This window comes from Panthera pardus, unplaced genomic scaffold (genome assembly GCF_024362965.1).
Source record: "Panthera pardus isolate Hobbes unplaced genomic scaffold, ASM2436296v1 HiC_scaffold_8, whole genome shotgun sequence".
Taxonomy (NCBI): domain Eukaryota; kingdom Metazoa; phylum Chordata; class Mammalia; order Carnivora; family Felidae; genus Panthera; species Panthera pardus.
Window position 1 is genome coordinate 86442256 of NW_026527013.1, and position 24778 is coordinate 86467033.

At 38.4% G+C, this 24778-nt stretch overlaps 1 protein-coding gene across 7 annotated transcripts in view; it reads right to left on the bottom strand.

Annotated features, from left to right (window-relative positions):
• CACNA2D1 (calcium voltage-gated channel auxiliary subunit alpha2delta 1) overlaps positions 1-24778 on the bottom strand; it is a 498274-nt gene that overhangs the window by 464660 nt on the left and 8836 nt on the right. The window contains exon 1 of one of the 7 annotated variants that reach the window (XM_053897406.1): positions 3382-3544. The exons of the other annotated variants lie outside the window; for them this stretch is intronic. The gene's annotated coding sequence lies outside the window, so the exon portion shown is untranslated. Of the gene's footprint in view, positions 1-3381; positions 3545-24778 lie in introns of those variants that run through there. 7 annotated transcript variants of the gene reach the window in all.

Genomic DNA, 24778 nt, shown 5'->3' on the forward strand with positions numbered 1-24778 from the left:
TGCCATAATACTGCACTTAACGGTAGGTAGTTTTTCTTTAAACAGTGTCAGCCATCAAGAAAGTTCAAAAAACATGTTGGTCGAATTTAGTGAATCATTAGACCTTTGCCATAAAGAAGAATAATACCATTTTAATACATAATTTGTTTTTCTCTTGCTTGATATATTCCCTCTTTTATAACCTCTCAAAATGTGAAATCTCTTTACAGCTACAAAGAAACATGCCAACAGTGGTATCTTTCACAGGCTTACATATCATACATTTCATAAAAAGAATGATGTGTACAATGAGATGAACTGATTTCCACACTTTAAGTAAAAATTAACATTTGAAACACTAGGATGTCACAGCATGCAACATACTAACTCGTGACAGAACTATTTTTAAAAAGTTTATGCGAGGTAAAACATAAAGGTTCAAAGAACAAAGACAAAAAGTAGACAGCAGAAAAATATTTTAAATGCTCCCTCCTTTTCCATGTTGGCAGCTTTATGTGAGTGGATGGGGAATTTTAAAATGTCATTCAGACCAACACTTCTGATAACTATCTCTGACTGTTCTTTTCTCATATTTTTCATGTAACTAAATTCTGCCCAATCTTCCTATTATTTCTCCTTTCCATCTTCCACTTCCATTTCTTCATCCCCTTAAGTTGAGATCATCAAGGACACTGCAAAAACCTCAGTGATCCCTGGGCAGCCTTCTTCCCCTAGAATCCATCATTGTCTCAGCTGGGCATGCAAAAACACCATTAGGGACACAACTGAGACAGAGCAGGGACTGGACCTGGGTCCCCTCAACAATGACTGCAAAATCCAGCACTCTTTGGCTGCCTCCATAAGGAAAAAAAAAAAAAAAAAAAGCTAAAACTCTATGCCTCTGGAAGAGCATATCTTGCAGGAATGGAGTAGGACACTTACTACAAAGACTGGCGGGGACCAGACCAAACCAATCTGTGCCAACGTCGAGTCCAATGCTGAACTTTCACCAACTTTTCCCCTCATTATGCTAAAAATCACACCCAGACGTGGAGATTAAACATTCAAATGAAACATACGATGTATGAAGAAGCATGTTCTGTCCACTGTACCAGCGCACCCAATTTCCTGTTTTTCCCCACTACTACATGTTTAAACATCACCCATTACCTGCCTCAGCCCCTTTAAAACAGTCTCTGGCCATTGTTCTAAGAGCCAGTCTGATGCTCCAGCCATGACTGGGTATCCCTTCCACCCAATTACAAGCGCTCATTAACACAACTCTAGTCCCAGGGACTAGCTACTGTGTAGAATACGATGTGTCTTCAATAAATAGTTTTTTAATGAATAAGCATTTTTACAAAGCTGATATAATCTATACATCTCTGCCATATTAATGTTCCAAAACACCTCAAATATACTCTCCCTTCAAAAATCCTTAATGGCTCCCCACTTCCATCAGAATGAAATCCAAACTTTGGACCCAGCTTTTTTTAATATACTTCCCTTCTGTCTCTTCCCATTATTCCTTTACACCAGGCAGCACAGCAGAGTGTAGAGAACCTTGTTTTTGATACCCCAAGGCTTACGGACTGTGTTGGAATTTTGACTTGATGACTTGCTAAAGCATAATATTGTAAACACTTTGGATCTCATTTTTTACTAAATAAAAGTAATACCTGACAGCAGCTGTAAACATGAAATAATAGCAAAAATACACTCAGCAGACAGGGCACACAGAAGACGAATTGTATGAATTCTATCAACGCTGCAATAACCTTCCTTTTTTAATCAGGTATACTCTTTACCTTTGTTTAATACGTTCCTCCTGCTAACCTCAAGTGGGAAAATTCAAAGTACTATAACTGCACTTACATTCTGCTCATTCCGTTAAGGCCATCTCAAAAGCTACCCTGTTTTAAGACAAACACATCATATTCAAGTACCAAGCAGGTACACAAGAAGTAATCAGCTAATAAAGGATGGTCCCAAGACAACGTGATTCCAGGAAGAAAATTTATCTACGGGGAAAACCTAAACAAGTCAGAGTTAGAGATCTAACCTCAGCACTTGTAAACTACCAACAAAACTTTAAAGAGACTGAAATTTCAAGAGAAATGCCGTGATGGGGAGGATTTCAAACCGACAATCTAGTTAACTTTACAAGCAAAACACCTGCTGTAAAGTCTCCATCACCGCACGTGCCCAGGGACATCACTCTTTCTGTGTATGCTCTAGCACTGCTGTATATTGCTGAGAAGCACAAACAGCTTTGGAATATTAATTATTTCTTAAACTCTATTAGTTCCTCCTGACCATACATAAATTCCTTGGGAATAAAGTGGCAAATCCCTTAGTCTCTCCATCAGTCTCCTACATGGTAGATATTAAACAAATATTTGATTGACTCTTACGTGTTCCTTATTTGGTAACGAAAGCCTTGTGGCTTTTTAAATTAATACTAGTATACCTTAAAATGTTACTTTCTGCAAGTGATGCAAACCAAATATAATTGGATGCATATACTTCTGAATGTGCCTTACATAGCTCTCCAGTGTTTAAAAGATGTCATTGTTTCTAACAGCTTTTAATACAAGAAAATAACATGTGAAGAAGTGGACTGTGGAACCCCAGATAAGGTATATAGTGGCAAAAGCAGAACTAAGTGCAGTAAGTTCTCTAACTCAGTCGTTTGCAGCCAAGGCTACACAATAAAACCCCTGGGGAGATTTTTTTTTTTTTTTAATATCAATGCCAAGACAATTATCATAGCCTCTAGGGCAGGACCTAGCCACTGCTAATTTCTGAAGACTTCCCAAGTGATTCACATGTGTACCCATGCTATAAAACCACCTTACCTCTCCTAATTCCAATGAACAACAGGACTGCTGACAATTCCTGAAAAAGTTATTGTCTAAGATCTCTTCTACTCACTATTGTTTTCTGGGTTTTAAATTTTTAAGTACTTGAAACTGTGGCTCTGAACAATACCTTTAAAGTGTTACTTTTACTTTTGTCTTGAGTCAATAGCATACTCTGGATAAATCTCTAAATAAGAGTTCCTATGATTACACCCATACACAATTTTAATAAGAAATAATGTGCTCTGCTTTTATCGTATACACACACACACCCACCCCCCCCCCCCACACACACACACACACTCACACGAATGGTATGTTTTGTGTGGCAGGGGACACTTATGATAGCCTAGGTTATATAAGGGAGAACCCGAAATATTCTTTTTCATCCTCTCCTAATGAATCAATCCATCATAGCAGTTTAATCCATTCTTCAACTATTTTGTAATCACTCCTGCACCACCACCTACACAATACCTTTTCATTCTGATTGCCTTCACCTTAAGAAATAATACATGTTAACCAGCAGCAGAAAAATTACCTCTCTTATGAGCTCAGGGGGCTGATGAAGCACACTACATCAGGGGTGGCTGACCCAGGTGACTGGCTTGTGACAATCAGGAAGTCCCTCACACCTGTCCAGGGAGGCAAAGACTGCAAGAGAAAGGGCGACAGTGACAGAACAGCCACATCAGGGCAAACAATGCCCCAGACTGCCGTTAGCAGAGCTCTAAAAATAAAGCTACAAAAGCATTGGGAAGGCAGAATGAATTCTTAACACTTGTTCTCTGCTATTTTAGTCTGTTATGAAGCAGGTGACCTCAGTACCAAGCGATGAGTCTTTTAACTTTCTGTATCCCTCACTTTCAGAAATGATCCCCAGTTATGCTGATCATGACCGAATTCATTCCAGCTGCTTCAAATTCATAATCGTGAAGAGAATCTTTTCTAATCTTTCAAGACCACTCTCATAGGATTACATTCTAAAAGAAGCTTCTTTGATATTCATTTGCCTATTTTACTTTGAAGATTTCTTTCATATGTATTATTCTGTAAAAATGTTTATTCCATTAATACTTTATGTATTCTTTTGGGGACTCACATCCAAGAAGCAAGTTAAGAGTCATTAATTTATCCAGAGAAACAGCAGTTTAAATGTCCTCCATTTAAAAATCTCTGCTTTAGAGAAAGAAAACCTAGAGACTTCCTAATAATATTATATATTAATTATATATTAATATTAATTATATGTTAATATTAATATATATTAATATTATAATAGCTGTATATCAACATAACTAATAATTGTATCATAGTTGTTAAAATATAGTGTGTTAAGATATTAATAAATAGTAATATTTAATGACCCAAATAAGGTCATCCTTACTTTAAATTCTATTTTAAATGCTTAGTGCCTGAGCTGTTCTGCCTGGGAGGCAATATAACGTTGTCACTAAGAGCAAGAATAGAATCAGACAGATCACAGGCATATCCCTGTCCCACTATTACTATCTATGTAGCCCAGAAGAGGACATTTAATTGCTCAAGACCTCAGTTTCTTCTTCTTCACTTATAGAAGAACATAATGTCTATTCCTACTTTAGAAGGTGGAGGTCAGAATTAAGTAAAGTAATATAAGTAAAACATTAGCATATTGCCTGGCACCTAGCACTTAATAAATGCTACCAATTATGGTTAGTGCTAATAAATTATTTCTCACTGAGCAGCTGAAAATCAAAACATCAAGAAGCAATATTATTTAAAATGTTATTGATGTTCTTAAATAGGCACATAACATTTACATCCAAGAATCCAAAATTTCAAAAAAAATTTTTTTTTCCTCATATAGGTATGTGGACACCTTCCTTTACCCATTTTTCTGGCATATAGTTCACAGGAGCTAATACAGGTAGAAATTATCCTGGGGATTTTTTTTTTTTTTTTCTGAATAGTAAACTTCACTGGAGGAACATTTGTATTTTGGTATGATTCGCACAATGGGCATACACAAGAGAGGTCTAAACTTGACAAGGTGAAAACTTTCAAAGGAATTCAGGATACCTCAGGATGTTAAACTCCTCACCTCAGGCCAAAATATTCTATTATTATATTCTCCCACTGTCTGTCTCTCCACCTCTCTCCATTTCTCTCTCTCACACACGCACGCACAGACACACAATCTATACTTGAAAATCTCACAAAAATCCTGGGTCACGGTTAATCATGATCTTTTTACCTAAATCTCAAACAACGTAATTGAGTTACCACTCACCTAAGTTTCACCGAACACATGAGAAGTAATTTTAAAAAGTAAACTTTGATAGTGTGGGAGGGGGGGTGGGCTAAATGGGTAAGGGGTACTAAGGAATCTACTCCTGAAATCATTGTTGCACTATAAGCTAACTAATCTGGATGTAAATTTAAAAAATAAAATAAAATTTAATTAAAAAAAAAAGTAAACTTTGATCAAAAAACTGGCCGCCTTTCATAGGCATTGCCTCTGGACCCTTGATCAGTCTCCCCAGAAACTGTTGGGGAGTTCAATGACATGTCTGTATCTGTGTTTGAAGCTATCTGTGCAGGTAAGTGTTTAAACCATTTCCTCTGCTTTGCTTCTCAAAGAAGCAAGCAATCAGTTGTTAGTCTCCTGGTAAGTATTGGTTTTATTTTTGAGATATATACTAAACTGCTTCTCACCTTACTCTTTAGGCCAGAAGTCATCAATCCTCGGTATAAATGTGGAAAATTATGCAGAAGCCTCTGTAAAAGAATACTTGATATTCAAAAGGTCTATTTAGAGTAAACATTATACATCTCTCTTGAGATTTTCAAAACACTCTTAAATTCAGAATTAACTGCAACACTTCACAAGTTGTTTCAAAGATGCAAAATGACGAGAGAAAAAGCTCTAAGATGCATATAAACCACTTAAATATTAACAGTTTGCTAGAAGTGAGGTATTTAGTTCACTAAATTATTTTAACCATAATCATTGTATCTTAAAAATTAACGAGATATTATTTGAATTAGTCCACATATCTATTTGTACCTGTTACACAAACTAAACAGATATCCAAAGACTACATTAGTGTTTCTTGGGTAACTTTTCTGAGCAATTCATAATTGGGCATTTCTTAAGTCAATCACTTTTTATCTTTTATAATTTGACTGAGAAACCACTTTTCTATCTGTGCAAAAGGAGCTTTGTATTGACTTAATTTTCCTGTGGAACATCTAACATTTACCCTAAGAAAAATGGGTCATCAGCAAGTTTATTTCTATTCATGCCCTGATTTCTCAGTCAGAGAAGTGATGTGTCTGCATTTCCAGGCCTGGGCAGAGAAATGGCTCTTGAGAGGTCTTCATATCTCTGCGTGGCTACACAGGTGTCATGCTTATGATGAACATCTTTCTAGGGGGCTCCAGGACAATGGCTGACATTGGTTTGGCCCTAACGCCTCATTATTTCTTAGGAAAAGAAATGGAGCCTATTCTATCATGCATACTTTATGGAAAAACTTTTGGAATCAGAACACTTGGAAACCTAAAAAAGTTTAGGGAAAAAATTTAATAAAAATAAAGCTTTAAGATAATAGATGTAAATGCTTAATACGTATTCAATATTGTTAAACCTGTCTGAGAGATTATCTAAGGTATGATCTTGTTCTATTGGCTTTGTTTCTTCAGGGACAATGTTTATTAAGTTATCTCATAAATTTTTTTTTTAGGTTTATTTTTATTTTTGAGAGAAAGAGAGAGAGAGAGAGAGCAAGCGAGCACTAGCGGGGAGGGGCAGGGAGACACAAGGAGAGGGAGACACAGAATCTGAAGCAGGCTCCAGGCTGTGAGCTGTCAGCACAGAAACTGACGTGGGGCTCAAACTCAGGAGTCGTGAGATCATGACTGGACCTGAAGCTGGACCCTCAACCAAATGAGCCATCCAGGTGCCCCTTCATTAATTTTACTAAGGAGTATATATGTTACATATACATAGCATATAAATATGTATTATACGGATACACAGAGAATAATACACATCAAATTATTTTATTAATAGTATATATTATCACGAATATTAAAATTTACCTTCCCCTAATCCACCTGCCAGAATTTCAGCCGCTAAAAAATACTAGAATGATAAAGCAAGATATGACTGTAACACAGTCACAGTTTCAGCATCATAGCATATAAACCCTGCCGTCTAAATTCCCTTTCAAACATAAGATGAGCTCGGGGCGCCTGGGTGGCTCGGTCGGTTAAGCGTCCGACTTCGGCTCAGGTCATGATCTCACGGTCCGTGGGTTCGAGCCCCGCGTCGGGCTCTGTGCTGACAGCTCAGAGCCTGGAGCCTGTTTCCGATTCTGTGTCTCCCTCTCTCTGTGACCCTCCCCCGTTCATGCTCTGTCTCTCTCTGTCTCAAAAATAAATAAACGTTAAAAAAAAAAAAAAAAAATTTAAAAAAAAAAGATGAGCTCATAAAAAGCTAGACACTTAAATAGAGCCCAAGCACCAACCTTCGTGGTGAATGTAAAGTTGCACAAATCCAACATTGTCACTCTGTGAGGAAAATGAACAGCCCAACATCACTGGTCACTATTGCGCTCCACAGTTGTCAAAGTATTCACATACACATTCCCTCACCTGACTGTCACAACACCACAGTGAACCCACTAACAGCATCTGAATGTTTACCGCAGAATGAGACAGTACACACTGTTATCATGGACCCGTGCCTCACACAAAAGCCAAACTGACAAGAGATCCAACACAGTGGAGAAAGGAAGCATGAAACGAAGCAAGAAAAATAATTAAATAGTGAGAAGACCTATTACCCATAATTCCAGACGAAGAAATGTTGAGTATTAATGTGTGGCAAGAGGAGCCATGAGTGTTAAACACACACCAAGCATTTCATCCCGGGAGGCCAGGGCGAAAACACTGTCAAGTCCTGAAAGAATACGCACGGTATCGATTCAGCCTACAAGTGATTTTTATCCATTCTAGGGAGGTGTAGGTGTCCAGAATGTTCACTGTAAAAACTTTTTTCTTCAAGAAGGTGAACACAGTCCCAGCAGTAATACCTCAAAGTGAGCCTGACCTCTGATTCTCTAAGGCTGTCCATCCTGGGAGCATATGCCTCTGTGAAACTCTGTACATAATATACAGGTCAGAGCTACCCATTTGTATTTATAATCACATCATTAGCATTCCGAAAACGTACACGTTAACAAATTCATACTATTCTAACTTAAAATGTCCCCAAGTAGAAGGAACTATTATCACATTACCTTCTTTTAGAAGAAGAAAAAAAACTTTAGAAATTGGCCTCCTTTTTTTTTTTTTTTTTTTTTTTCCATTAAACAAATCTTTCAAAGCCCAAGGGTTTTCTTTATTTCTTGAAAAGTCTATCTGGCAAGAATCATCCTATTTACCCATCACACGTTTTTCCAAACCTGGAGCCGATCCATTGGTGTTACGCCAGAGAGGAGTACAGGACAAAAACATCAGATATAAGTCTCTCTTTGTAAGAGAGTACTAGAAGAACTCCCTAGACATGTAGTGTGGGAGCTGCATGAAATTACCTGGAATGTTTGCCTTTAAGGCCTAAAACACAAGCTACATTGCACATATCTTCATTCTAGTCAGGTAGGTTATGTATGAGTCTTCCCCAACACATAGATTCTGTAGGACTATGCTTCATACGACTGGGATGTTTTGTTTTGTTGGGTTTGTTTGTTTGTTTTTAGCTTAAATATACTGCATCTTCTCTTTGGGAATATCAGGATTCTAAATCTAGATTTTTTTATCAGAGGAAAACTATCCAGAAGAAAAGCAAAACGGATGGGTGAGTATATGTAGGGTCTGGGCACACGTACCCAGTAAAAGATCATTTGTCTGGAAGCATAAATATAGAAAACATTTATAACTATATGTTCTAAAGGAATTATTTTGAATCACGCTCTGTTTGAAATGAAACTCTTGTGGCAATTGTGGCATAGGATGACAAGTATACACCAGGCCTTAAATAATTGATGCAATGTCAGGAACATCCCTACAGAGCATCTCAGTGTGATGGTGTCTGCATGAGTATATGGCAGCTACCACAACAAAGTGTCACAAACTGGGTGGCCTAGAACAACAGAAATATACTGTATCATAGTCTGGGGACTAGATCTACAAGATCAAGGAGTAAGCAGGGCCATATTCTCTTTGAAGGTGGTAGGCCTCTCTTCTAGCTTCTGGTAGTTCCTTGGCCTGTAGTAGCACCACGTCAATCTTCAAGGGGCTCTCTCCCTCTGTGTGTACTGGGGTGTACATTTTCCCCTTTTACAAGGATATCTGTCATACTGGATTAGGCCACCCTCCCAGTATGACATAATCCTAACTAATGACATCTGCAAAGATCCTGTATCTAAGTGAGGTCTCATTCTGAGATTATGGGAGGTCATACTTCAACACATGAATTTGGGGCAAATATAAGTCAACCAATGATAGCGTCCCATGAAGGAATTTAAAAGCAGTCTCACAGGTAATGCATAAATTAGGATTATTCCTTACATTAATGATTTGCAAAGCTTGTCAATTCATAGCTGTTTAAAAACTTTAAACTGCTACTAAAGAATAAATAGTAAATATCTCATTTCTTCATGTTTTTAAAGGAAAAAATGCATCTAGGATATGAAGAAGCTAGACCAAGTGCTTCTTGATCAGTATGTATTTTAGACCATATCTACAATCCAGACATATGTTTAGAAGTTTATATATACTCAAATATCTCTGCTATATATCACATTTTTGCAATATTAATATATATTTTAGATTTCCTAATGATGACACCATAAATCGGATCACACACTAAGGCCTACTGGTGAAATAGCCTGAGCACAGGGTATCCACATAATTTGCTATCTAAAACTGGACTTCTGAGAGTGAAAGGGCATTATTAACAATTAGGCTGGACAATATGCAGAAACCAAAACAGTCCAAATCAAATCCAACACGAGGATAAACAAAAGGAATAGCTGAGCCGAAGCAAAATGCTGGAAGGCATAAAACAGGTTTCACCATATTTGTCTGCAGTACAGAAAAGGAAAGGTGTGATTATTTTGCTCATGTATGCATAATAGTACTCCCAAAAAAGGGAGAAAAATATGTGGAAATGTAGTAGGTTTTCCATATAGTGGGAGTACAATATATTTTTATTTTTGTTAATAAAATGATATGTACAAGAGAGGTATCTTAGGACAACACGAAAAGGAGATATTCATCACAAAAAATCGGTCTTTCTAGCCTCTGCTAAGTCAACCAGTAGAATGGATCTGGAGTCCTTTAAGAGCCCCACATAAGCCAATCACATTAAAGAGGTAAAATACTGTATTATTTCTTTGAAGTCAGAAGAAAAAGAAGCAAAGAAATTACTTTTTGACCAAATCAAGGGAAAAGATTATCTTGGACCATTCTGGGTTTCCATTTTCCCTCATGTAATAGTGTTCCCTCCTCACCAATGTAGACAGCGCTCACTGGGATTACTGTTTGGATGCTATACCACTTTGTGTTGTCATTCTTGCAAGGGCACTGGCCTTAAAGAGAAAAACCCTGCATGTAGCTGTTCTCCACTTACAGAAGTAGATGAGCAGAAACACCTGGTATTCTTTTCATACTCATCAGGTTATTTTTGGTATGTGATCAGGCCAGCCCTATACAATTTCAAAGCCACGTACAAGAGAGAACACTATACGATACACCTACAATGAAGTTGAGTAGTACTTTGAGTTTGTCCCAATAGTGTTCTTATTGTTTTTGGGTCTCGGTTAATTGTTCCCCTCTGAAAAAAATGGAGCACTTTCAGCCAAGAAAACCTTCATTAGTTTTCTAAGCATCTTTCCCAGGTGAAACAAATACCCCTAACAAGAGTATGTGTGTCCATGTTAATTACAGTTTGCCCACAGGCCACCCTGGCAACTGTCCAGAATTTCTGGTATCTACAAAGCATTTTATGCAGTGTGCACAAGGACAGGATGGATTGTCTCATTTCCGCTCCAAACCCAGCAGGAAAGAGCAGACACCAGCACGATTCTGGTAAAGACATGTTTCATTGGAACATTTTCCTTCAGGAAATTCACAGATCTCCAGGAACAGGGGAATTATACCCCTGTGCATTTGACTATATGTTAAATAATTACACTTCCTGCTTCACCAAAAACTAAATTTAACAGCTTAATTCAGAAAATACTTTGAACTAGCCAATTTACCTCTTTTAATAGCATACTTATTATCAGGGATTAATGAATAAAACTCACTGATGTGACAAACATTAGCAAAATGCAAACACCACATAAGCATTGTGAAACTGAGCCAGAAATAGACAGCATTGGCAACAGGAATACATTTCATGGGCCAATTTATTGTGCAGATTTCACTTTGATCAATGGTTCTCAACCAGGGGTGATCCTGCACCTCAGGAGACATTTCACAATGTCTGGAGACATTTTTTTATTGTCATGACTTGGGGACAGGTTGCTACTGGCTTCTAAGAGATAGAGACCAAAGATGCTGCTAAATATCCTACAACGCACAGGACAAGCCCTCATTATAAAGAATGGTCTGGTCCAAAATGTCAATAATGCCAAGCTGGAGAAATGGATCCTTAAATTGTGTGGAAAAATTAGTGGTTTGGTTATAAATTCCACATCGTAATGCTATCTTCCCTAAGTGCCCATTAATAGACATTAATAGTCATTTTCAGTCAGATTTCTCTGATTTGATTTTTCTAACGTGTCAATATTATATATTATTACCAAAGAGTAAAAATTATGAAATATAAACAAATATTATAACATTAAAATAAAACAATATAGCCTTTATCGTGCTGTATCTGAATTTAGGAGCAACCAAAGATTGGTAAGAAATATACATGATTTAAACCTGTATTGCCTGTAATATTAAGAATTCCAAAAATCCCCTTCCAGTTTTCATCCTATTACCAACTTGTGATTTTGTTTTCTTTTCAAGATAAAACATTGCTTTTAACCTACCACATCTTGGAGGCCAGAAACAGAATCGCTCTCACTGTCAGATAAAAGCATGAGAAAAGTATTCAGAAATGTACCTAAGTGGATATAAAGAGAAACTCCAGTTCTGTCTCTTAAAAAATGCTGGACTATCTTCTTTGTAAAACATTACAAAGAATACCCTGCTTTAAGTGTTTTGCGGTCCTTGTTTCCTTATTTTAAACAACAATTTTGCAGAGTATTTGCCTTTGATAAGTTTGTATTATGTTTTATGTGGAGCCACTTTTCAACCTTCAATTTAGAACGACAAAAAATAGAAATATCAGAGCAAAGAAGAAATCAAACCAAACTTTCCTCTAATGTTAGTTGTATCACTAAGTTTATAACTCAATTATTTTTTACAATTCTTTAAGTGCACGTCCTTGAAAACATCTTTGTCCTTCTCATACTAATGGTCTGCCCTTCTTAACCTACTACACTGGTATTCTACTCCCTGTAATTTGATAAAATTGCACTCTTAATTATTATAAAATATCACATATATCCACAGTTCTTTACTGGTCATGCTCAGTTTATTTCCACTGCATATATGCCACTAACAGCTATCAAAAGTGATGATTTTTTTATAGTAATATCTGATATTTAAGAGAAGGAATCTGAAGTCAGACAGAAAACCCTAAAAACCCATTCTTTCAAAACTTGTTCCTTGACTCTATGCCAGGACATTGGTAAGCACACTTCAGAAGCAGATAGTCTAGACATTCCTCTTCTGACATAATGTTTGGCAGTTTCATTACAAGGTGGAAGAGAACTACAGGAAAATCCTCTCTTTAAACATATGGTCTGCATTGGGGTGCCTGGGGACCTCAGTTGATTGAGAGTCTAACTCTTGATTTTCACTCATGTCATGATCCCAGGGGCGTGGAATAGAGCCCCAAGTCGGGCTCCACACTGAGTAAGGAGCCTGCTTAAGATTAAGATTCTCCTCTTGCTCTCTCTTTCTATCCCACTCCCCAGCTCCTGAATGCTCGCTCTCTCTGTCCAGATATATATATATATATATATATATATATATATATATATATATATAATTTTTCCATATATATATGTATACACACACCCACACACACACACACACATATATATATATTTGTCCAAGTATACATACACACACACAACACACACACACACACACACATATATATATATATATATATATATATATATATATATATATAGTCTGGATTTATATGGTCGACACATTAGAGATTTATTTGTGTTAATGAACTCTTTTCAAATGATATCTCCAGAAAGACTCTGTTTTCAATGGTTTGGGAAAGAAAAATTCCTTTGAGGTTTTGTTTTGTTTTTAAGAGAGTGGGAGGTTTCAAATCATGGATGGAACATAAAAGCAAGAATTTGATCAACCAAGGAAAAGCTTGTGGACACTTGATCTATCAAGAAAAGAATAAATATTGTGACACAAGTAGAGAGAAAGTAAGGCAGTAGACCTAAAACCACATTTAACAGTTAGTGACTGCCTCCTACACTACTAAATATAACGCCCATGTCACTTCTATAGTGCTCACAGGCAAGTAGGACTGTTCAGAATTAATCAGATCAGGTAAGCATAAATGTGCCTTAATTCACAATCTAATTTAAAATGAAGATGGTCAAGAAAGAGAAAGAATAACCCAAAGACTTTCATTTCAGAACCATCTAAGATTAATGGAATAATCTCATAATTCTGAAATAATACCTTGGCTTCATAAAAATTACATGATGCAGCAAAGGTTTTTGGTGCCTTATCCATACATAAGCTTTAAACATATTTTCCCTTCCTACTGTTTCATGTAGTTCTACGAAAAAGGCCTCACCAACCCCTAACCAAAGATGCTCACAAAGAAAATAATACTTTTAGATGTGACACTTATAAGACATATGGTTCTAAATTCTCACCCACATTTTCAGCCAAATTACAAATGCATTAAATGAAAACATTCATGTATGAGGGTCATCTTGTCCAGATGTTTTAAATGATGTGCACCTAAGACATAATAATAGTTAATATTTCTGTAATAATTAAATGTATTGGTGACCAAGTGTTGGACAATTTCCATTGGTAAGAGTTCTGCATGTTTCTTACAATCATGGTCTTTGTAATGCTAAATTACCCATTCTCTTTCTTGAAGGGAATTTTCACACTACATAGAAACAGCCACAAATTTTAGTGTAAGATCCATGAAGTTATAAGGGAATTTACCAATAAGGTATTTGTGTGTGTGTGTGTGTGTGTGTGTGTGTGAGAGAGACAGAGAGAGAGAGAGAGAGAGAGAGAGCGAGCTTATCCTGAAAATCACTTAGAAGGGATAGCTACTCTGCGAATTACAGCAAGAGTTTGTCTAGCACTGTCAATATTGGCACTGTTATTGGCTTGCTATCCTACCTATTAGTTGGGAGATGCAGCATCTTTATAAAAAGAGCTGTCGAATTCAATTAGTTTTAAGTGACCCACAAAAGGATTGAATGAGGACCCCTCGAGAGATTCTTAAAATATATAATTCTGTTTTTTAGGAAACAACTTTATCTCAATGGTCGGGAAAACTATAAAAGTGCTTGAGACAACTGTTGAGAATTAACTGCATAGTGCTAGATTTTACTCAGAAGAGATTGCATAGAGGGGAGCCTGGTGGCTCAGTCGGTTAAGTGACCAACTTCAGCTCAGGTCATGGGTTCGTGGTTTGAGCCCCACGTCAAGCTCTGTGCTGACAGCTCAGAGCCTGGAGCCTGCTTCAGATTCTGGGCCACCCTTTCTCTTGTCTCCTCTCCTGCTCACAGTCTATCTCTCTCTCTCTCAAAATAAATAACATTTAAAAAATTGTTTTTAATAACTTAATGTGAAAATCTATATTTTAATGCCATTTTTAAACTGAAAACAGCAATTTAGTTACCTTAAATAGCTAAACAAATTAAACCAGTGTTCCTCAGATTGTGCTCTGCAGATCAGCTCAAGGAAAAGTATAGAAACAGAGTGTTTAGACACTTTTGCAAGTTTAAAAAAGTAATGTTATGACTATTGAACCTAATTATTTAAAAACAAAATTCATATCTTTTTAAATTCCATTTTTCCATTCACTGATTTTCATTGTGTTCTACAAAATACATATTTTCAATGGACACAAAATTTAGAAGAAAAAAAAAAAAAAAAAAAAACCTCTATTCCTTTTGCATAGGTAGTGCAAAAAGCACCGCATTAGACAATTACTCTGGCCAGAATCCCCTGGTGTCAGCAAATTAATTAGTGCTAAAGGTATAACAAGGGAAATCCTGAACCAATCAGGCAATCAGCAGCACTACCAAACTGAAATGACCAGGTATAGGGAGGGCAGAGCGAGAGCACCTGTTTGCAGAATAGAGGGGCCCCTTTTTAAAGTTAAATTTACCAAGTACCCAGTAGTTAGTTATTGTGAAGAAGCATCTTATGATCATCTTCTCTTTAAAAAGAGAAGACATAGCTATTCACCTAAATCAGTTCACGAAGAGGAGAAATTTTATATGGATGCTTTCTGTTACAAATGTACACTTCTGCATTAATACTTGATAACTGGGGCATTAGTCAGAAATGCTACTCTTCCATATCAAGATGTATTTAAAAAAGAAATGCTGGGGCGCCTGGGTTCCTAAGTCAGTTAAGTGTGCAACCCTTGATTTCAGTTCAGGTCATGACCTCACGGTTTGTGAGTTCGAACCCCACATCTCGATTGGGATTCTGTCTCGCTCTCTCTCTCTGTCCCTCCCCTGCTTGCTTTCTCTCTCTCTCTCGAAATAAATAAAAATAAAAACCAAAAAAAAACGCTCATTAGGATTTTAGAAAATCACCTAGTTTATACAGGCCAGGAAATGCAAGTAATTTTAGGAGATTTAAGATACATGAAGTAGAAACCTTAACTTGGAAATAACTTAAGCCTTTATATTTCAAAAGAATTGTCTTATAATTTTTCCATACATTTGTTGACGATTTTGTGTAAATCGGCTTCAACCATAGCAGAGAGAAATCTCTTCTTTGTAGAGGGTGAAGAGTTCAGCTAACACCAGTAATGAGTTGTTAGTGAGCTATTGGAATTTAGTCTCCTTACAGGATGGATCAGAACCAAAGTGGCAAAGCACAGGGTGCCTGGTAGCAAAAGGACGATAGGTCATCTGACTCAGCATTTCCACTGTTGGTGAACATCTACAGCTGGAGAAGAACGAGTATCCTATTTTCTGGTTGTTGGTGTGATAGTAAAACTTGTGGAAGAAAGGATTCTCTGTCGGCTCCCACAGATCATCTGTGCTCCTGCAGTGGGGGTTGGGCATGCGATCAAGAAGGGCTGTCACTCCCATGACTAGGTTGTCCCATGGCAAAGGCAAAGGGGTTCTGTAGATGCAGGTAAGCTCCCAAACCACTTGATTCTGAGTTAATCAAAAGAGCGATGAGCATGGGTGTCGTATTCAATCAGGTGAAAGTCCTTCAGAGAGACTGGGCTCCTTTCTGAATATATTTTCCCGCTGGCCTTGAAAAAGTAAACCACCCTAGGGGCGCCTGGGTGGCTCAGTCGGTTAAGCATCCGACTTCGGCTCAGGTCATGATCTCACAGTCTGTGGGTTCAAGCCCCGCATCGGGCTCTGTGCTGACAGCTCAGAGCCTGGAGCCTGCTTCCGATTCTGTGTCTCCCTCTCTCTCTGTCCCTCCCCTGCTCATGCTCTGTCTCTCTCTGTCGCAAAAATAAAATAAAAAACATTAAAAAAAAAATTTTTTTTAAATAAAAATAAAAAAAAAAAGTAAACCACCCTATTCAGGACCTGCGGGGTCCTCATGGAAGTGATGTGCACGTGGCCTCTGGGAGCTGAGAACAAATGGAAGGAGGGAGGAGGTATGCCTAGAACCACAAAGAAGTGTGGACAACTACATAAGTTTAAAAGATAAGAGAAAGTAGCCCAAGAAGGGAAAGCAGACCAGTCAACACCTACTGCAGCCTTGTGGTGCCCCGAGCCACAGCTAGACTCCTCACCATGGAAACTATGAGAAAAAATACACTGTTTTAAACCACTGGGTTTGTGGTAATATATTATGCAGTATTAGAAATACCAAACTAGGGGCGCCTGGGTGGCTCAGTCGGTTGAGCATCCGACTTCAGCTCAGGTCACGATCTCGCAGTCCGCGGGTTCGAGCCCCGCATCGGGCTCTGGGCTGACGGCTCAGAGCCTGGAGCCTGCTTCTGATTCTGTGTCTCCCTCTCTGCCCCTCCCCCATTCATGCTCTGTCTCTCTCTGTCTCAAAAATAAATAAATGTTAAAAAAAAAATTTTAAATACCAAACTAAAGTCAATAAATGAATCTAGACTAGTAAATTCTAAACAAGGGGCTCATGTTATCTACCATTAAAATGCCTTTGTGAAGATTGCTTTCATTCATTGTACTTTAAATCGGTAGACAGTACTCAATCTTTTTTATATCATGTGATTTTGAATCTTCTTTGCATAAATGCTGAGAATTTAGGAATATCCTGATTTCTCTCATTTAATCACACAATTACATTAGGAGGAAAGCAAGCCAACTAGGCACAAGGGAAAGCCACACCGTATGTGATTCTGCACGTGCATCTCTAAACTTTAAGATGTGTGAAAAGCTCTAATATAAATTCTTCTCAAAAATTAGAATGGAGGGGAGCCTCGGTGGCTCAGTTGGTTAAGCGTCTGACTCTTGGTTTCGGCTCAGGTCATGATCTCTCAGTTCATGAGTTCGAGCCCCATGTAGGGCTCTGTGCTAACAGTGCAGGGCTTGCTTGGGATTCTCTGTCTCCCTCTCTCTCTCTCTGCCCCTCCCCCACTCTTTCTGACTCTGTCTCTCTCAAAATGAATAAACTTTTAAAAAGAAGAAAAATTAGAATTGATATTTTAAGCAGTATAATTGATTTACACTGTTTTTTAAAAACACTGGATAGTATTAATTTATCCCTCATGGTAAGATATGATGTATTTATTGCTAGTCTTAAAAAAAGGGGTGGAGGGGACATGGGTGCCTGAATGGCTCATTTCGTTAAGTGTCAGACTCATTTCGGCTCAGGTCAAGATCTCACGGTTCATGAGCTCCAGCCCCACGTAGGGCTCTGCACTGACAGCACAGAACTTGCATGGGATTCTCTCTCTCTCTCTCTCTGCCCCTCCCCTGATCACACTCCCTCTCTCACTCTCTCAAAACAAATATTTTTTTTAAAAAGGTGGGGCACCATTCTATGCTATACATAGTATCACAATTATTGCAGATACAGTTTTAGAGTTGCCAGCTTCAGATAACTTTCAACAATTACAAGAAACATATTATCCACAGGGAACATCTAGTATTTATTCCACAGAGCAAAAGCATCAAGTGACAATGGGACATTATTCTTCTGTACATAAGAATGCTACGCCCCTGACTTCATTATACATTTCTTAAGTGCAATTCAAGGGTAGCACAGAGTACTAAAAAGGGCAGAAAACATCAAACTTGACCATTTTTGATTTCAGAAAGATTAACAGAAACGAAACTGAAATAGAAGGGGTAGGAGGTGGGACCTTTTCCAAAGCATACCCACAGGCACTGGAGTACTCAAGTCCCAGGAAAGATCTAGTTTATGTTCAACAGACACACTAATACCACATCGTTAGGTAACAGTTGGGTGCTGAGCAACTAGATAGATGTTAGAAGGTGTGAAAGCCACGTATTCTTCAGGTCCCATATCGTTTGTGATGGAAACAAACAGGAACCCAAGTCACCTGATCCACAAAATTCTCCTGCTTCTAATCACGTATTTATTTGGTACTTTCTATGTGCCACTGCTTTACATGAATTAACATTCTTTTAAGTTTATTTATTTTGAGAAAGACAGCATGAGTGGGGGAGGGGCAGAGAGAGAGGGAGACTGTCAGCGTGGGGAGCCTGATGCAGGGCTTGAACTCATAAAACCGTGAGATCATGACCTGAGCTGAAACCAAGAGTCGGATGCTTAACCAACTGAGCCACCCAGGCACCCTGAATTAACATTCTTAACTCTCACAACCTTATGAGGTTTTACCAACCATTCAAGTTACCCCGGCATTAACTGGAGAGCTGAGCTTAGGGCCCACACTTTTAACCAACCAGGCAAGTTCCATGAGAGAATTAAGCCTAATGTTCAAAAGCATCCATTCTTTAAAAAGTAACTTCTCTATGCTTCTAGAATGGTACTAGTTACGGACCACTTTTGAGAGAACTGAAAAATAGTCTCCCAGATCGTTATCTGTGTTCTGTGGTTCAGATGAAGAAGACTGGTTTAGAAAGGCTGCAACCACACCCCAGATGAGCACTTTTTACAGCTTTGAGTACTTGGTAGTGGCATACAAGAATGTGTACTTGATGATGAATCCAACACCCAAATCCATTTAAAAGACAGGAGACCTGAGTGTCTTAGTAGCAATCTGTTCTAATTTGGTCGAGAGGGTATGGTCCCAAGTGGCAGCTGATGTAGCTGAGCATCTCTTCCAGTGACGTAAACCCAACTTCAGACAATAACCATGACATACAGCATAAAAAAAAACCTTAAACCCAAGCTCAGAACACTGAACAAGGTCTGGTGTGTTACATTTCTTACTTAGTCCTCTCTTTTGATTGCCTGTTCCAGAGAAGACTTTCTCCCAATGTTCTAATCTGTTTAACATACACACAGTAAGAGACTATTTAGAAAAATTAAGTAATTCCTAATACAGTCCAAAGACAGCCCTAGGAGTGGATTAAAACTGGGAGAAAGACCTCAACTTCTACTGGTTTCATGGTAAATAGAATGAGAGAAGCTAATAGTCTCCACCCTTTGTTCAACAAATTCAGTGGGACATACACATACCAGGACGTGATGGCCTCTCATTTAAGCCTCATAATCTCCCCCACAAGGTATGGAATGTGACTGCTCTTCTAGAGAGGGTAAAACTACAACTCAGGGAGATTAACTTCCCACGGTTACACGGGCTCTATCAGAGGCAGGGTTTAACCTTCACATTACCTGACTCAAAACACCGATTCTTTCAACCATACCCGAAGGCCTACCTTGAGTTCTAGAAACTTCCAGAAGACACTAGTCTGGTTCTGGCTTTTCTTGAATGGCTACCAAATGCTTCCTAGCAACTTTTGGAGGCCAGTCGTGCAATATGGAATCATTGGGGGTGATTTGATGGGAGAGTTGGAAGATGAAAAAAAGTGTGATCACAGGACTCAAAGCCAACAAAAAATTAAAATTATAGTCAGCAAGTATACATCCCATCCCATCCATTTTGATGTTCCAATTATTCCTAATGAAATTTGCAATGCTTCATATGTATGATAGCACTGCTGGACACTACAAAGCATTTTCAGGTTTTATAACGTCTTCTAAATATATATTCTACATGCGTGTAACACATCTGAATCCCTATGTGTATTCTACTGTTTTATTATTTCCACTTCATGTAAGTCATTATGTTTCTATTATATACAATGTTCACATATACTAATGTTACATACTTATGTTTATGTTTACACAGAATGCATAAAATATGTAATATTACATATTATCTTATGTTTACACTGTTACATACGTAATAAATATAAACATCATATATAATGTTATATGCATCATACTTATATATGCCATATAAATATGATTCCCTGCAATTAGGGTGGGGATGCAGAAGAAAACAGGGAAAAAAGAAAAAAGAAAAAAAACAGATTTTGAGTGGCATATTGGTCTCAGGTTTTAGATCCCTCTGCATATTATAAAAACGGAATCCCAGGGGCTACTCTGCTTCACTTATAGAAAAACCCAGAAGGGGTAGGACCAAATCCAAGGCTTGCAACCCTCAAAGCACCCCTCTGTCATGGTCATTTACACCCAGGGACTCAGCTGGCTTTTAGACACCACACAGACAGATTGTGTCACATCTGATCATTTAAGGAGATGAATGACCTCATCTAATTACCATACATGGTTTGCTCTGTGATGAGTTACCATTCCCCTAAGCTTATTTATTACCATAGAGTATTAATATAAATTTTAAACAATTATTCACCAGCAGACCTAACACCATGTATCAATCCCCTGGGCCCCGAGCTACACATGCACAATACCGTTTTACCTCATGAAAATTAATTCTGATTTCTACATTTATATCAACAGGACAATCAGGTGTTTTGAGAGACAACCAAGCCTTCTACATGTTTAATTTAGAGCAATCTGCACACCCTCCATTGTGCCCATCCTCCTGAGGCTTCCCATGGCCCATTTGCCTGTCCCCTAACATTTTCGCAGATGCATATTTAGTCAATTCTAATATAATGTCAAGGCAATGAAGGGCTTGGTATTTTTAAAGTGACAAACATCATAAGAATTTTACACATTCCTTTCTGTGGCAAATGTCAAGATGACTGCCATGACGAGGCAGGTTCCTGGCGCTTGAAAGCACGCTGCTTCAATGGTATCACCAAGTTGTACTCATGAGTCATGTTATTAACGCCTAGCTTCATCTAAAACATCCCTTTCCTCCAGGAATCGATTAAACATGGGCAGGAGTAATTTTATTTAGGTGTTCAATATCTCACCACACAAGATAAGAGTTTGTGATACGCTGACCTCCCTTTATACTGCAAAGGGAAGGGGTAGCGTTAAATGAGTGCAACTAATCATCAGTTGGATGAGTCAAATGAAAATTGGCCTTTTCCAGGATGCTCTTGGCAGATTTGGACTGACTTCTGTGTTGGTTGCTAAAAATGCAACTGGTCTCGATTTTACTATTCTGTGCTCACCCAATTTGTAGGGATGTCTGGAATCATTTCTATAAACACTAAGGACACACGGCTTTATTAACTTTCCAATATTCTGTCTTGAAGCTGAAAACTCACATCTTTGTTTGAAAATGAGAGGTTATCAGCAAACGGATGACTTTTAAAAATAGATTCAACCTCCTGTGGCACGCTTCTCATACAACAGGTGCTGGCCGAAATGTCAAGATAAAACACATCAAATCCTCTATGGTTCTGCTGTCTTCACGGTCCCTTTTAGGACACAGGTTGTGTCCTTGACCCAGAGACAGAACACTTCATTCCCTCTACTCCTTTCATCTCCTGTTTATGATTAAAGGCTACACAAGTTTTAGGAAGAGACATTTCTAAGGCCTGCTAAGCAATTCCTCTTCCCATTCATTTCAGGCTTTTCTAATGGCCCGAGTGATATATTAGCACAATAATCTAGCTCGCTAAACCTTAGTCATCAATTCGTGATCTCTTGAAGGCAGAAAAATCACATGTGGTACAAATAATAAAGCCTGCCCATTAAACAGTCCTTCAGAGATCCCCAAGCATCCTCTCCTTTGATCCTCATAATATAACACTGTGATTCAGGATTAAGTTAATATTATCCTTGTTCGCAGATGGAGAAACTGAAACTGAGAGTTAGTTTTGCTCTGCTTTACAATGGCTCCTCTTTCCACTGGACCTCACTGCTGGAATGTGCAGCCATCCACAAGTGGACCAGGGCGGATGCTAACATACCAAAGCTCCTACCGTAAAATGGCAGCAAACTACAGCAGGTAAGTGTAAGACGCTGTATCAAGCCAGGTGGGATCTAATTTTAGCTCCTAAGAAAATTCAGAAACATTCTTCATACTCTAAGTTTCACTTTCCTCATCTGCAAAACAGGGAAGATACTAATACTTATCTTAAGGGACTGGCTTGAAAGGTGGATCGCTTAAAAAACATGCAGTGTTACTTTACAGTGTTTGGCATATGGAAGAAGCTCAAAATGATCAGGAAGCAATATTACAATGACTGGAAGATAGTTGTCAGTAATTAGTGCCCAGACATTCTGCAGGAAGAGACATCAAAATTAGCTTAAATACCGTGTGAATACCTATGGGAGAGAAAAAAGGGCAAAGTCACAAAAGGGAAATAAATAGCCCATTCTTCTCATCTGATTCTTCTCATCTCTTGTTACAAACCACAAGAGTGGTTTTTCCACACCGAGCTGGGACCAGTGAGATCAAGACTGATTCTTAGATCCAGTGGCACCTGCGATCCTCTCCATTCATTCAGTCATATTGGAAACTCAGGGAACCACTGTGATGGCAGCTGCCCCAGTGATTTCCAGGCCCTCAGGAGACATGACATGCCTCTGTAAGGGGTGACCAGGGACAGGCTTTGCAGGAATATCCTGTCAGTGCTTTGTTATCCTATCACAGTCATTATTTTGTTTTCTCAAAAACGATCTGCTGCAATTCAAATTTCTGCCCCATGCTTAAGACTAGACACAGTAAACGCACCCCAATATGCCAAGTAACAAATATATAATGCTAAATTGGCAAAAGAACTATTTGCTTTTTTTTCCCTTTTCACTGATATCTGTCATCTTTCTACCGTAAACAAATGCACATATTAAAACCGCAAAACCACACAGACCTTCAACATAATCTCTCCAAAACAAGGTAGAAGAAAAAGACAAAAGGGAGCCAAATGTTGCTGTGTCCCAAGGGACTCTAGTGGGGAACTGGAGTTTTGTCACTATGAAATAAAGAAAAACACTAGTTGGTGCATCTCAAAATTTGGACATTACTGATGTGTATGTATTACATTTCTGAATCATGTCATTCCTTCTTGAGAATGGAATCTATAATTTGGAACACTTCTCCAAAAACATCTCCAGCAAATTAAAAGTGTGTCTATCCAATATTCCAACCATCTGCTCTAATTCTCAAGGCTGTTTCATATTTCAGAAGTTACTTTGTAAGACACTGTTTTTCCTCTTGATCCCTTCCTCACCTGCCTCTGTCAGAACATTCACGCATCAGTCATGGCCTCTGTCATCTCTCATCTGTGCCATTTGGCCTTCTCCCTCTGATAAACCCAACCCTCCTGTCTGGTAACACTTATTTGGTTGTGTCTACAACCTTCCCCACCCTCCAGGAGCCTTTTTCTAAAAACTGTCTCTTTCCTGTCAATGACGACTTAAAGAAAACCAGAGACTGGAAGGAGAGGTGATCCTGACGGCAGCCCCACCCCTTTTGGCAGTTGTTGGTACATCCTTGACCTTAACTCCCATGATTAATCATCCAGCCACTACCATTGAAAAACATTTCCTCTTTTGATCTAGCATAGTCCTACGGGTTTCTGCTATGTACAGTCCCAAATGACCTAATAAAACTCCTAATACTGTAAAGAAAAGAATACCAACTCCCTTAAACTTTCTTTTCTAAACTGCCTATATCTCTTTCGTCACATTGCCATTCCTTGAAAGAATAATCTGCACTTGATGTTCTATCCTCACCTGCTACCAACTCCTCAAGGCACTGAAACCATGCTTCTGTCTGCAATATCTACTGGAACTGTTCTTATTTTATCCAAAGCCCCTACAGATACGTATTTCTAATCACTTAATAGTCTACAGAGACAATGAAAACTCAAAATGTCCAACAGTGAAACGATTACCTTCATTCACCCCCAACATTCGTCCCGTGTTCTCTAGTCTACAAAGTTCACTGTAGCATGATCTACCCGATAGAGATCTTAGAATGATCTCTGACTTAGCTCTTCCTGATTCCCCAAATCCCACAGCACCTGAAATTTTACTTCTCGATCAGGTTTCACGTCTGCTCTGCTGTCCCCTTGCCACTGATCTTTTGTGGACCCTGGGCATCTCTCACTCTGGGAATGCTGCAACGGATTACTAAGGGCTCTCGACATCTCTGCTTTAGCTATCGGCCCGCTTGAAATAGTCATCTACAAACTGGGATTCAATTTTTTTTTTTTAATCTTTATTTATTTTTGAAAGAGAGAGAGAGAGAGAGAGAGAGAGAGAGAGAGAGAGAGAGTGCAAGCAGGGGAGGGACACAGAGAGAGGGAGGCACAGAA